At 43.6% G+C, this 16133-nt stretch overlaps 1 long non-coding RNA gene across 3 annotated transcripts; it reads left to right on the plus strand.

Annotated features, from left to right (window-relative positions):
• Window positions 1-2494: 2494 nt before the first annotated feature.
• On the plus strand, window positions 2495-12868 carry LOC119014291. Of its 3 annotated transcripts, XR_005072916.1 has the most exons (4): window positions 2495-2622; window positions 5545-5824; window positions 11530-11567; window positions 12253-12868. It is a non-coding gene; the product is annotated as an uncharacterized LOC119014291 (long non-coding RNA). The 3 variants fall into 3 exon arrangements; XR_005072917.1 differs by lacking the exon at window positions 2495-2622 and having other exon boundaries at window positions 5135-5824; window positions 12250-12868; XR_005072915.1 differs by lacking the exon at window positions 2495-2622 and having other exon boundaries at window positions 5135-5824.
• The last annotated feature ends 3265 nt before the right edge of the window (window positions 12869-16133 follow it).

Consider the following 16133-nt stretch of genomic DNA (forward strand, 5'->3'; position numbering starts at 1 on the left):
ACATCGAGGCAAACAACCATTCTCACTCACATTCTCATCTGCGGGCAATTTTAGAGTGACCTATAGACCTAATATGAAGGAATTTGTCAGGACTTTGTATAATATGATCTAATTTGTTTAATTTGTGCAGAAAATGGAGTGTAAAAAGATAATTTTCCATTTCACTAGCGGTTATGTACTGAGCTACTTCCTCAGGCAGCAACAGTTGTCTTGCAGCCACCGGTGGGTTGTTATTCTGACACTTTGTTTCTCGTGCAGATTAAAATGAGATGCAAGGTGTTGATGATTATCGAACTTTCAGGAGGGCAGATTGGCAGGTCTTGTTATCTTTGGACAGCATCAGAATAGCTGTTTCCCCTATTTTCCAGTCCTCAAGCCAAACTATCGATAGCTTCGCACTTAGCATGCAGACGTGACAGTGGATCAGGCGTCTCAGCTCTTGACAAGAAAGCCTGTTCTAGCCTATTCTGAAATAATTGCCAGAACATAGATGCATCGACTCACGCCTTTCCCTTTTAACTTATTTGGCCAATGTACCAACTGTTATGATGTTATGATAGTAACAACACTATATACTTTTAATGATTTATTCTGACTTTATTGACCAATTTGATCCTGAAATGTATTTACATTATTAACTCCCACAAGACCAGGTTCTTGTGTGTGTACTTAATAAAAAGTACTTGTTACATTGCTGTGTTACCCGAGTCCTCAAATCACCTGGTAATGTAAAACACAAAGATCCTGAAATGACGCTAAATTATGCAAAAATGATGAATGTACTGTCTTGCTCTGATAGTAATATTAAAAACTCTAAGTTACAATAATTGTTAAAAAGGGGAACAGAGGAAACAGATGCATATAGAAATCAACACATATTTCACTGCGAGCCCATCAAGCCTGCAGGAGGAAATCGGGAGGTGTGTGCAAGTGCAGTGTGTGTGTGTGTGTGTGTGTGTGTGTGTGTGTGTGTGTGTGTGTGCGTGTGTTTGTGTGCGCTTTGGGGATAGAAGCAATAAAGCTGCTGGTGAAGAATCTGCTCATCAGCAAAGAGGGACACATACAGTAAAAGCTATCTATCTGTCTATCTATCTATCTATCTATCTATCTATCTATCTATCTATCTGACTGCCTGTCTGTCTGTCTGTCTGTCTGTAGAAACAAAGATAAAATGGGTAGGAATCCGTATTCCTGACACTAACATGTCATGAAAATCCCTGGGTTCCTCACAGAGCGATGTCATACGGAGTCATCCTCACTCCTCACCCCTTTCCGCTCCCTCTGCCAGTCACCCACGGGCCCCCAACCTCCGACCCCAGCCAGCCACACGCCCCACCCCGCAGCTTCCATCTCACGGCGTGGTGCCATCCGCACAGCATACAGTGTTATGCAATGAGTATGTATTTATGTATATGAAGTCTTCTCGATGAATCATGTGCAGCCGTGGAGGGAATTTCCAATGAACTCTGATGAAGTTCCTGTCCCTCAAGCGCCCAGGACACACTGCGGGCCTGTCTCCCAGCTCAGTTATATATCATATAGCCATCAGGGGAGGAGAGACTACAGTACAAAACATCATTAATATGAAAATCATTAATATGGATCTGGGAGCAGAGAGAGCACTTCCTCAAATAATGAGAAACCCATGATTAGTAATGCAGCAAGCACACATTTATTATTAATCGCACAAAATACAAGTGTGGGAAACTTTGTGTGTAAACAATATTTACATTAAACGATTAGAAGCTGTTTCTGCAGCTGGATCAGGAGTGTGTGCTGGTCAATACGAGACAGCACCGTCTGCATAGTAACCGCTGACCTTGACCTTGTACGTGTCTGTTTGTGATTCAGATTCCTGCTTAATCTTTTCCTCTAAGAAGGGGGAAAGAAAAAAAACAACACTTGGCCCGGCTGAGCATATTTTCCAGCGAAATCTTCCATGAGTGAGCTGACCACCTGACAGCACACCTGGATCTAAAAAACGGTCCAAATTTCTCCTGCGAGATTAAAGAGGGGAGAGAGTGTGAGAGCAAGACGGAGTGGAGGAGAGAGAGAGAGACGGAGAGAGCGAGAGGTGGAGTGCAAAGGGGAGCGGCCCAAAAAGCAGTCGTACCCTCCCTCCTCCCTCCGTACAGCACGGCAGTTAATTTAAATTCTGCAAGGAGACAACCCATAAATCACCTCCATTCTGACTAATGGCTTCTGCAACTGAGGGAAAACTCTCGCCTCTCTACCTGGAGACATTCTGCACTGCAAAAAAATATAGGCTACACTTTGGGTTTGTGTGTATGTGTATATGGAGTCTGTGTGTGTGTGTGTGTGTGTGTGTGTGTGTGTGTGTGTGTGTGTGTGTGTGCATATATATATATATATATATATATATATATATATATATATATATATATATATATAGTATATATATATATATATAGTGCTTCACTCAGACAGACAGTTTTTGAAAGAGTCAGCACCACGGCTAACCCCTCCACGTGAGCAGCTTCCACTAGAGGCAGAAATCCCCCTGCGTTGCTCCATAATTAGCCCCTGTAACTGCAACACGGTGACGTCAGGAGTGTGTGACACAAAACTGACCTTGGACTGGATTCCAAACCGTAACCCTCGGTGAGTACACAAGCTCAGCTCACCCAGATCTGTGAGTCGTGTGAGTCACGAGAGCTTCTGTAAACGTACAAAATGTTCGTCTATCTGGGATTTTTGAAAGTTTGTTTGTTCCTCCTTCACAACAAATGTTTTCTTTGTGTGTGTGTTTGTAGTAATATTCAGATCAGTTTTTGTTTTTTGTTTTTTTTTACAAGGACAGCAAAACTGTGGAATTAAACAGTATGTAAAAAAAAAATCTCTTGTGACATTACAGGGATGATTTACTTGTATCTGACACAAAGTGTAGCTGCAGTGACAATATTAATATAAGCTATCGAGCTAGCTAGAGAAAAAAAATCACCTCAAATCTCACTTTCCTCCTTGCTTTCATCAGTGGTTTGTTGAAGTCACTATCTGTTCATGTGAATAGATTGCAAAAAATCATTTAAATCATTAAAGTTGTTTCCATTTCTTAAGGTCATTGTGCTAAACGAAACATCTAAGAGACCTAAAAACAGATTTTCTTAATCAATGGTTGATTGGTTGGTCTCAATCAAATGTAATCAAAAAGGAAATGAAGATTAAAAAAAAAAAAAACAGAGTATTTCACTGTGGCTGGACTTGGCCTTACATGTTTTGTCAGAGGCAGTTGTATCCACGTCGAGTCGAACCTGAAGATACATGTATCTCGTGTGTGCAATCCAATTCAACCAAGTTTTTTTGGCTCCAAGAAGAAGCATGTGTTGTGATGCAGACTGTGATATCCCTGTGATGTCGGGGATATCCTGACCAGGCTGCAGCAGACAGGGTGGGTTGGGGACGGCTTGTGACTCCTTGCTCAGGGCACCCGGTCGCTCGTCTGCTTTTTTAGTTGCACAGTTTCCTGTCAGATGCGTTACCTCAGGGCCCTGTTTGCTTCTTCATTGCACCCTCATGACCTGTCAGTGCTCATTTGAGTGCAGCTGTGTGACCGATACAAAACATGCACCCAAGTCCTAACAAATACATTTATCCCACAACATAAGTGTATTTATTTCATTTTTCCAAAAGCCTTAAATATCGACCAAACATATATAACGTGATTTATTGATGCCCTGTAGCTAAATATGAGTTCCTCCTCTCGATGCAATAAACAGCTTCCGTCCGTTTATTGCTCATTGCAGAGTGACATTAGACAATCATTATGAAGAACGCCACATACAGACACACATGCCATTTCGTCAGAGCCTCGGATCCATTGAGAGAGCAGAGAAAGATTAAAGACTGTGCTGCTCCGCTCTGTAATCTGTCCCTCTCTGTAGGCATTTAGTCTATACACTCTGGATAAAATGGGGCTATCGCTTGTGCAGTGACCTGGAGTAACCAGCTGCAGCCAGCTTTGCCTTTTATTCCCTCCCAGTAACACGGATGACCTCCAGTTGTGATTGGGGCCTCCGATCCCCCCCTGTGGGTCATACATGTGTTTTAAAACTCAACACGCTTTCCTTCCTCCACCTCCCGCCCTCCTGTTTCCACCTCAGCTCCCCCTCCTGAAGTGGATGGCGGGTTTGCTTGGAGGTTTGAAGCTCTGGGGCGTGACATAGATCGCCAGGATGAGGGCGAGTTCCAGTTCTCTGAACCTCGAGAGTCACGGCTTCCCCTCTCGCCTCTGTTTCCAGCTGTGGAGGACAGATAGGAGCCTCTGGCTTTAAGGCCCCACCCTCCACTGCCATCGTCCAAACACCCTCGCTGCAGCCTAAAACAGCTGGGCTATGTGGGGCACCCAAATGACTGGAGCGGCTGCAGTGGCTCGCTGCAATGATCCCTTGCACTGCTCACCCGTCCCACTGGTTAATAATGACTATGATCAATCATATGTGAGACTTCACTGAAGACTATCGCATGAGATAAGGGCTGAGGTGTGAACCCCCACCAGCCAAGCAGGTGTTCAGTTTTTCCGTCACAGTAAAATGAAAAAAAAAGCAAGAAAGGTCACTCGGACAGCACACAGGCGAGGTCGGTCACTGCATGTACCATGATACTTCTCATCATAATGCTCCTCTTCCTAAATTTGATCCTATTGGACATGAGTTTCCTCTTGTGAGTTTTCCCTCTCTCCTCTGAAGCCCCAGTCCTGTAATCCAATCTCATTAGCCCTATGAATGGAAGTCTCTCTGTGTGAATCCATTAAGAAGGCTTCCCTGTGGCTCCCCCTCTGTAATCTCTCTAACCCTGTGGGATTAATCACCCACAGAGAACAGAAATCGATCCATTTAATCACTAAAAGATGTGACAAAAAACCCTGTAACTCGGGGATATGGTGCAAAATTATTGGCCAATTGAAATTCACTGGGGGGAGAGAGAGAGAGAGAGAAAGAGAGAGGGGAAAACGAGAGAGGGGAAGTAAGACTTATAGAAAACAGTTCTTTGTTGCACCTTAATGAGGCAATCATTCCAGTTATTTGTCCTGTGTATTTGTGTAGAGAGGGGGCCTTTTATTTGCTCAGGAAACAGCAGTGTAGGAAGGAATACAAACCTAATCAATGATTAAGAATAAAAAAGCCCAGGTAATGAGTTTGACCGAGACAATCCCATCTCTTCTTACATCCGTACATCATGTTACTTTTTTTCTCACACCTGCATCTTCAGCGGAGGTGCGACTCGTAAGAAACGAGGCTGCCGTCCGCTGAGAAGCATTGTAACGTTTAAGGTTTGATGATGCCTTCATGAGCCCATAATGAGAAGGAATGGGGGTCGACCGGCGACGTTAACCCACTAATAAAATCTGCCTCCCTTTAAAGGGTGTGAGAAAACCACAATTACCCCCCTGACATTTTTCTACTGCATGATTTATGAACTGAATATTGCATCTCCCTCTCTAACCCTTATTCTAGCTGGGGAGTAATAAAGGGAAGTTAAGGGGCAGTATTGACCGGCCTAAAAGTAGTCTTTGATTTGCCACAGACCCGCGGATGAACGGGGGAGAGGAGAGGAGAGGAGAAAAGAGGAGAGGAAAAGTGAGGAGAGCTCAGCTATTGATGAGTTTTTCTCTCCCACGGCCCTCCACCATGCGGCCGCCGGCCGTCTGGACACCCGCCACGTGTGAACAAGCTTTCAGCTCACATCATCTTCTCCACTTCCACCTATAATTGGCCATATGTGTCACCAGCGCCCTGCTGCCACTGCTGCTGCTGCCGCTGCTGCTTCTGGAGGGGAGGAAAAAGGAGATCACAGCTTTGACAAGGTGATTGTTGGATGGCGCTTGCTTTGACATGTCAGGTAGGCCTTATCTTGGCAAGCACTTCTGAACCCCTGAGCCCTTATACCTCTTTAATTAGCAGCAGTCACCAGAATAAAATGTCGCCAGTGTGCGAGTTCTGTGTACAACAGATTCATATACACACACAATATATGTAATATCTGTTTTTTTTTTCTCACAGTATTGAATTTAATTGGAATAAATAGGCTTACAGAGAGACTTTGAACTTGTAAAGAAAGTTCAAATGTTCAAGTTTGCTGCCTTTGCAGTGTTCTGTCGGTGGCCAGTCACAGATCATCACAGAAAGCAACAGCAAGCTAGCTGGCTCGGGCCTGGAGATTTGATTTAAAATGCAAATGTGTCAAAACAAAGCTCTCCAAACACGTTTTTTAAGAGCATCGAGAAAGAGGAACAATCAAGTGTAGTCAGAAAAGAGCCTCTCAACCAAAACTGAGTGCTCCGCCCGGCCCGGGATGCCTCCACGGGCCTGATGCTGCTGTAACTGCTACAGATCTACCAGCAATAGACGAATGTGCAGATGTTTACGAGTGGACTACTGCAGTCAGCTGTGTCACACTGCTGTAACTGTTGTGCTGTAATGTGTTTTTTGGAATTTCTTGAATACAGACTGAAGAAACAAAGCCGCAGCTCTCCTCCTCTCGTAATAATGATCTCTTTTTGCACAACTGTTATCCCAGAAGTCCACCTAAATTCAGATTTCTTTCTACGCTACTGGTCGATGAGTTGACTTTCATGTCCAGGAGGCTGAGTGGACGGCGGTGGTGTGACAGCCATGCGTGATGGCTGCCAACTTGAAAACCACTGTTCAAGACAGCATTTCAACATTTGAGAGCACCCAACCACATCAGGACATTTTCCAGCTGGGCATTGGCGATGATCCATTTCCTAACCCGACAGAGGGGTCAGCACAGCATTGCCACAACACAGAATAACCCTAACTCTGAAACATAAAGGAGTGTAAATTAATTGACAGTCTCCCCGGCTATAATAGCACTCTAACCACTCTGGCAGTAAAGTTGTTGTTAGGATACAGCAGAGGAAAAATGCTGAGGGTTTAAACTTTAAGCACTTGTCCTTCACATGTAGTGCAGACATAATGAGATATTTATACCGTCTCAAGAGGATGTTTCTAGCAGCTCCGCTGTGGACAGAAAACGTACAGCAGATCATCATGAGGCCAACCTCGAAGTAAGCTGAATACCTAATGCCCCAAAGCGGCTCGTGGCATGTGGCATTCACCGAGCATTCATTAACCTTTATTGCTGCCGTAGCAGTTATCTGCATGAAGCAAGGCCGTTAGGTACTGTGTTCAGACAGGTAATCAGATAGATATCATCGGATAGAGAGAACCAGCTCAAACAAACCCAAAACGCCAGTCAATCACAGACAGTATGTGCAATCAATGTCTGTCCTGACTTTAACTTTTGGTCTCTGAAATTCATTGTCAGTGAAATTGGCAGTGAGCGACACCAGAGAGGGAGAGGGGAGGGGGAAAGGTCAGAGATTGGATAAGGGTTCGTCCCTCTCTCCTCATCTAAATGGCAAATGTCACACCAGCCAGCAGAGAGGCACCGCAGAGTGCTAAGAGGAGGGTGAGTGGAGGGGCGGAGAGCGAGGGGGAGGGGAGGAGAAGTTTGTTGAGTGGGGAGGATGTGAAATGCTGCTGAGATGCTAGTAGGCAGATGCTAAGTGGCGAGCAGTGATAGTGATCGTGCCAAGCAGGGGAGCAGAGGCAGCCAGCCAGAGGCAGCCAGGGGTTTCGCCTCGGGGGAGTTGAGAGGCAAAATACATGAGAAGCAATGACATGCACATACAGACGGCTGAATGCAGCATCCCTGAGGAGGAACAATGATTTCATCCATCCAGTGTGCATGTAAATAATGCTCAGGCTTTAGGGTTGTCAAAATGACTGATTTTCTTTAATTATCTTTGGTATTAAGTGAGATAAAGTGATAATTCTGTGCGGATGTTTGTTTGTTTGTTTGTTTGTTTGTTCGTATGACAGGATATAAGTCAGTGCAGATGTTCTTTAAAATATAGTTTAATTCCATCTCCCCTCTCAGTTTACATGACAAACTAGCAACTGGGATTGTACATAATCATTTGAGATAAAACGACCCATTTGAAAAATATCTTTCCAAAAATAAAAAAATAAACTGCAGTTATTTCCTTCCTCTCGCAGCAATCTTTAATTCAGATCACCTTCATTTTCAGATTACTAAGAGAGAAAGAAACACAAAAACCGACGTGGGCAAGATTACAGGTTCTACACGACAAACTAAAAGGGAGGAGAACAACCACTCAGGCATTTGATGCTTTGACACCGTTTATTTGTGCCATCACCAGCCTATAATCACAGAGTGCTCAGGGCGAGGAGGTGTGTTTTGTGCCATAGCAACAAACGTCTGACACGCGAGAAGGGCCTGTGTTATGAGGAATGTTGTGATGTCGTGTTTGTTCTCCAACATCTTGTCCCTCGCCGCCTCTAATCTGGTGATTATCTAATAATCGGCCGGTGCCACGCATCGTGACGACCACATAAGTTAACCATGTTAATGAGACATTTCGCTGAAGCATATTAAGATTGTATCTTCACCTGCTGACACAAGATGTCAACGACACAGTGTGTGAAGGGCTGCTGTGTACAGTGTCTAATAGTGGGATGCCAGTATCCTGATGGCTCGTCTATTTGAAGAACACATCACGTACTCATGTGGCTGCCACCTTATTTTCCTCTCCTTATTTCTGTCTCGTTTCTTTACACTTAACAAAGTACTTGTGTATCAAAGGCTTTGTCGCTTCTGTGAAAATCATGCGTATGGCTGTGCGTTGCTTTTAGAAAACCAATTAACTACACACATTTCTGACCTTTTGTGATCATGATTCAAATGGAACAAAACAGTCTCAACACTTCTTTGTGACTCCAGCATCTTTAGATATAATGCCTATGCTGCAGGGACAGTTTGTTGACTGGATGACTCTGAGTTTGTCACATATTGTGAGTGGAAAAGAAACTGTTCCTCACTAAAATGATTTATTTATTTATTATATTTATAAATGTGTTTGTTAATTATCCTAGTAATCAGAAAGTAAAAAGTAGAAAGTACTAGAAAGTAAGCAAACATTCACACTGAACAACAGGTTTGGGCCAATTTAAACATTTTCGAATCAGTTTGACATGAGGTTTACTCATTACTACAGTCCATCATGTCAGCTGTGACACATCATGTTCTTATTTCTCACAGCAACAATTCAGCTTAAATGGAGTAATGCCATCACCCCAGCATTCACCTGTTAACTCACACTAGTGGGGGTTCAAGGTGTTTTTCTGCTCTGATAAACATTTCCAACACGAGTTGTCTGACTGAACTTTTTTTTTTACAATCCCAGGAATCCACACGCTGCTAGTTTCTCTCCACCTAACAAATGTCAGTTCAGTCAGCTGACCATAATCAAACTGGTTAAAGATCATATAACCGACCAAACCGGCAAAACTTGAAACCTGCCAAACCTCTCTGAACAGGGAAAAGTATTTCTGTTTTTGTTTTGCATCAGCAGCGAGTGTTTTTCTCCCATTTTGCATAAACGATGATGAGTCAGTGTCTGTTCTGCAAGCCCGAATTTACGCTGCAACCCTTGAACGATGATGAATGTCCTGAGGTTTTTCTGACATGAAGATGGAGGATTTAAAGCTCTTATTATTTTCCTAATGAACATTTTTGGTTTAAAAAACAACTGGATATTTGCCCCTTTTCACCCCCTCTCAGTTTCTCTGCATGCAAACAGCACCTGAGCGTCCAGCGGGCGTCAGGAGTCGAACCAGGTCGAGACATCGGGGAGGCCGAACGTGGAGGCTTCGACCCCCTTCTGAAGGAATGGCAGAGGAGGACACTGGCGCTGTCTCTGGCCTCATGACTTAGTGAGACACACGGGACCTCTGGAGACAGGCCACCATCTGGTGTCTGTCAGTGAATTAGCTTGACACCATGATGAGAAACACAGAGGCTTTACAATACATCTGCCTCGCTTTCTGTCTCTTTGCGTCAATGACTCACGAAGACTGGCAACTGCCACCAGCCCTCCCTCCACTCCCGCTCTTCAAGCACCCTCCCTGTTCTCGCTCCTCATCTCTCTGTATATCTGAGTCTAGTCTGAAGATAGACGAGAATCTGCTGTGGGATTATGTACTGTGAGCTGCTAATAATGTTGAAGAGCCTCCTGGGCTCCCACTCCCGCAGCAGCGGTGCAATAAAGCCAGGAGCTGGGAAATACATGGCTATTTAATGGAAACCGAAGCTTCTGAGCTGCCGTGCTATATTTACAGGTAGCCTTTCTGCCTCAGCTTTTCGCATCCTGCACTTGTCTGCCGTGCCTGCACGCCCGTCAGCCACCTTGGAGGAGACCTGGCATCTGCTGTTCCCAGTGACTCCCCTGCAGCCTCCCACGCCACTGCCACAAACACACGCTCTGCTTGCTCAGGCAATAAAGCAAGAGGACTGGTGCGGGTGCAGTCATTGTGACTGCTGCTGAAAGTGACACTTGGTTATGCAGCAAAAAAAAAATTTAAAAAATAAAAAAACAGGTGACAAAGAATGAAAATTATAGTGTTATTCACAAAATATAGAGAAAAGGGCAGAATAAATGCACTCTTCATCACAGTTTTCTGTGTGTTGTGCTTCTGCCCAGTTCCCCAACTATTCAAATCTTGCCATTTAGTTTGTACCATCTGTCTCACACCGATGTCAGAATGCGTATGACACAACGGGGCCACTGTTTTGTTGTCTTGTTCTATTTATTCCTCGATAATGAGAAATCAGCAGAGGGACTGGCATGGTGCTCGCTGCCACACATATTCACCCATGAAACTCTTCCTAGGCCATATGGCTTGTCTACAGGGGGGTACTTGACTCTTCTGACTCTGTGGCACTAGAAGCACAGATCTTGATCTCTCTTCTTCAGTGGGATGTCATGAATCCACACTTCCATGCATCCTGGTTGAAAGAGAGTAACTTTTTTTGGAGTGACTCCACTGGGCACTCATCTCCCTGCAAGTGGTTGTATGGTAAGTGACAGGTGGCTTGATTGTCAAAAGCAGCAGCGGCAACACATTTTGGAGAGAAAACATCCCGGACAAATGATGGCGACCGTGGGGACATGCTGTGGGATTTAAGCTGTCATAATTGTCCTTCCTCTTTGTGGGACACTTTGTTCACATGCGGTAATCCCTACTTTAGCCTTGTGTGTGTTCAGTGTGACACATCTCCAAAAGAGAAGACAGCACCGTGTGACTAATTACACACTCTTGGAGTGTTTGAAGGGGCGCAGATTGAGGATGGCATGCATGCAATGTTTAATTCAACATCCCGGCATGAAGACTTTTAAATCTAGTGTCGGCCCAGCTCTGCAGCAGCAGGCTCTGGCACGAACCAAACTTGCTTGTAATCCCCAGTGTCAGAAACAATAATGCATTCTCTCCCACAGTGCAGTACAGGAGCTTGAAAGTGCTGTTGATGAGTTAAAGCGCACTTCATTGTGCTGTGGTTACTGCACATTTTCCCTAAAAATTCAACAAATACATGACAATAACACAGTTAGCAGCAAAACAGCAGTGATGCATCTCTCTGATTGATCTCACCCACTTGGGTTTTTTCTTTTCTTTTTTTTTTAAGGGGGGAAAATCCATCCATGACACCTAAAAGTGACAGAGGTTAGTAACTGAGAACTATAACACAAAGCTTTTGCCTGCTTCTTCTCTGGTGTTCATCTCTCAGTCCATTGACTTAATCTGGATCGCTGATGGTTTAAAGCATTTCAATGTAAATGCCGGTCGTTTCATTATTCTGGGTAAGGGTTAGATTACACTGTACAAATCATTTACTTTAGGAAGCAGAAAACATGTCTTTTACCAGTTTAATGACATTTCTTTAACATTACTGCAACATAATTTTTCTCTTTTTTAAGCCTTTGAGAATAAAGTCATTTTGGGGGCGCAATCTCAATTCACAATCCTGGTACACTGGTTTCTGATTTAACAATTTAGTTAAGTCTTGAAAATGGGCTGCGGGGACCATGAGAGTGTTAATCAACACTGTAAGGGGCCGTGTAATCAAGCCCCTGTGAAATGTGCTAGAATTGAAACAACGTTATTTTCTTATTTATTTTTTTATTTCATCCACACAGAGGAATAAGGATTCAGTTTAACAGCATCACGTTAACATGCCGAGACACGCAAAGAACAAAGCAAAAGCAATGTGCATGCAATTATTCTTTATATCAATGCTCAGCCAATCATGAGGTATGTAGGAGAAGGAAAAAACAAACAAGTTGTTTTTTTTTTTACCTTAACGTACATTCATTCCACCCTCTCACATCTGGAGTCCAAATCCCAGCAGGTGGCCACCTCAGGCGCAGACCTGCTGAGCCGCATGTCCCAGCAAGACCAATACCATCACAAACAAAGAGTGGGGCCCCATGGAGCACACATGTGGAGAGAAGGTCACCGACCGTGCTGAACCTGCCGACACAAACAGCATCATCCACCCTGTCGAGACCACATCTCGGAGAGCCCCCCCCCCCCCGGTTCAGATTCTGGACGTCCCCCGGTCCCCCTGTGCCTGTCGGGGTAAATTACTGTCATCCCAGCGCTGCCGAGCTCTACACATAGCCTATTAAAATGTATGGAGACATTCACGTCACATGAAATTTATTATTCTAAGATGGCTTGAGAGCACATATCCATATATCCTCCATGCTTATAGGCAGTGTTCTTCTTGGGTTTTATATGTTAATCCTGATTATCGCAGATGTACTTCAAGGAAGCTGTTTGGGTTACAACACCACTCAGACACATCTGCAGGCTCCGTGATCTGAAGTGTGACTCGGTATCCTCGAGCATAGAAGAAGCCGTTGATGATGAAATAAAAGCATTTGCTGGTCTCTCGCCCCTGATGATGGCATTATTTGTCCGTGTCTTCCAAACATTAAAGTATCTAAATAAATAAATCTTCACTATGATGTAGAAATGCTATGGTTAATGTCTGGTTGGTGGTTTGGGTTAAAATGACCACTTTGTTGTCTTTGTTAAATTAGAAAAAATATTAATAAGCTAGTAGCCCTAGTAATTTACAACTTGAACTTGATCATTTCTTTTCTAATTTGCTGCTGTATGATTCTCTCACCTTACAGAGAACTGAAGATACAATTTGTACATTGGTATGAAAAACTAGAATTACCACCTCACGGTGGTATGCTTCAGTGCACCAGTCAAGTTACTGTTCTTGAGTCTTCTGGCACTGAATAACGGCCAGAATGTATAATATTATCATGTCAATGTGAAGTTGACCTATGACCTTTTGGATTTAAAATGTCATAACTTGCCAATTTTATCTGATTAGACATAATCATGTGTCATAATCATCATATGATTTGTTGAGCAACCCTCCCTAGTTATTGGAGTTTTTTTTCTACAATATCTTCCCTGGGAGTTCTTGACCTCTTTACGAAAGATGGAGGTGTTTTCATCTTTGTGTAATGATGATTCAACTGCAAGAGTTTCGAGCCCACCCAAGCCTTGGAGGTTCTCCAAATGTGAGGATCCAGCAGCATCTATGCAAGAAAATAAAAGGTCTGTAAGTCCATAAAATGGACTTAGATCTTGATCCCCTGAAATAACTCACCCCGTCATTCAACCTCACTGTACACATCTCAGCTTTGTACCTCATTCATGTGCTATCCAGTTCACATACTCACATCGCTATGTGAGCATGTCAGCATGTGGGCAAGTGTACATGTTTCTGATTCAGCACTGAGCTCATCGAAGCAGGTGCTAAGGAAACATCAAAGTTGTCGTGGGTACGCTCAACCCACATGCACTCCTGGAAATCTCAGCAGATTCATCTTGTAGGCAAACGCACAGACTTGACCGGCTGCCAGTTTGTTTGGGTTTTTTTTTTTTATCAAAAGAGGTTAAACTCCGAGGTCAGTTGTATTTCTTATTGCGAAATGCAAATGTTGAAAAAAAAAAAAAAAAAGCCCCTCTCGTTCCAAGGGTGCACGTTTATAACAAAGTGTCAGGATCCTGCAGCGAAGAGATGAATATCCCACTCAAACATAAACCGCGCTGATGTGCGAACGTACACCCAATCAGCCGGCCCTCCTATTCCCTCAGCCGTGTAAGACAGGTGCTGCTGCGTGCCGTGCAGTGGGACTGAGTGGCATTTTAAACTGAACTCACCGCTCTTACTTGCACCTGCATTGTGTCTCCAGAGCAACTGCTTTCCCATTTAGCGCCTGACAATATCCAAGCTTTCTATTCATTTCCCGTCTTTCAGGCAGGAGGAAATGAATCACAGGGCTGTCAAGGAGAGGCACAGGAGCAATAACAGGAGTGTGAGAGAAAGGAAACTTTGATATGTGAGGTTTACTCACTCTTTATTCCTCACGGACCCTTGGGGTATGTTATGGGACATCACACTGCTAGACTCGGGCTGCTAAAGCTAACAGACCTGCAGGTGTAATTTCATCTGCCCATCTTTTTCTTCCCTGCCTCCCACTTTCTGTTGCTGGCATCCTCTAGCTCTCGTTTTTCTTTCACACGGCCTGCCTGACTGTCTGTCCGGTGTCACTTTCGTTTAGATTGGAAATAAATGCAAATCTATTCTCAATCCAGGGTTTTTAAGAAAATACTGTCAGACAGAAATTATCTTGATAATCGAAATACAATTACCTCTGCAGATCTAAATCGCACGTTCAGACCTAAGCACACATCAGGATTAGTAAAGAAATTATCATTTGTTGATATATTTACACTCACATATACACATAATAATGATAATAATTCTAAACTACTTAGCACTAATTCTTCATGCCTTCTTTTCTCAAGCTACAGTATAATTATAGTACAGGACCAGATGCTATATTTTGATGGATACAAGTATGAAGTACTATGTTTCAGAAGAAATTTGAAATTAAAAGCAATATTAACAACAATCAGCTGCTAAATGTGGCTAAACGCTGATTAATGTTTACAAGTTAATGCTAGCTAACATTAACATGGCTAAGGTTAGCTAGCTAACAGAATGGCAGTACAGTATTTGGCACTATTTTTACATTTTGGCAACATCGCAACTACCAAGACTTTTTATCGCTGATGCCACAACACAAGATACGATGAAATACTTGTATTTATAATACTTGTATGTATATATATATATATATATATATATATATTTTTTTTTTTTTTTTTTTTCACTATGACCTTTAAGTGTAGTTAGCATGAATTTTGACCTGTTGGTGTGGGACAAGATAAGAAATATCATAATGGATCATAGAGTGTCATACTGGGATTCTTCCTCCGGGAAATCATAGATGACTGCACGAAATTTTGTGACAATCCATCAAATTATTTTCAAGATATTTCACTCTGCATCAAAATGTTGGACTGACAGATCGCAACGCAGAGCAACATTGCTTCTGTGGCTGAAAAGACAACACGTGGACAAAAGGGGTTTAGAAAGGTGGAAGAAGTTAAAAAAGCAGCACTGCACAATTGTGATTAATTAGCTGCCCGTCACAGGGGTGGAGATACTGGGGAATGAGAGATTGCCTATTAGACCTGAATAGGGAAGATGGAGCTGGAGCCAAGTAAGGTGTCTGAGGCTGACGGCAGAGGACAGTTCACACCGAGTCCTTCAGATTAGCCCAAGTACAGTACGCAGAGAGCTTCATGGAATGGGTTTCCATGGCCGAGCAGCTGCAGCCAAGCCACACATCACCAAGTGCAATGCAAGGCGTCGGATGCAATGGTGTAAAGCACGCCGTCACTGGCCTCTAGAGCAGTGGAGACGCGTTCTCTGGAGTGATGAATCACGCTTTTCCATCTGGCAATCTGATGGACGAGTCTGGGTTTGGAGGTTGCCAGGAGAACGGTACATTTCAGATTGCATTGTGCCAACTGTGAAATTTGGTGGAGGAGGAATTATGGTATGGGGTTGTTTTTCAGGAGCTGGGCTTGGCCCCTTAGTTCCAGTGAAAGGAACATTGAATGCTTCAGGATACCAAAACATTTTGGACAATTCCATGCTCCCAACCTTGTAGGAACAGTTTGGAGCGGGCCCCTTCCTCTTCCAACATGACTGTGCACCAGTGCACAAAGCAAGGTCCATAAAGACGTGGATGACAGAGTCTGATCTCCGTTGTTAAACATCAGTGAGAATCTGCAGCCGCGTCCACTCCTCCAATACTACCTGACTCTTCTAACATGAAAACACTTCCT

The sequence above is a fragment of the Acanthopagrus latus genome, chromosome 23 (genome assembly GCF_904848185.1).
Source record: "Acanthopagrus latus isolate v.2019 chromosome 23, fAcaLat1.1, whole genome shotgun sequence".
Taxonomy (NCBI): Eukaryota; Metazoa; Chordata; class Actinopteri; order Spariformes; family Sparidae; genus Acanthopagrus; species Acanthopagrus latus.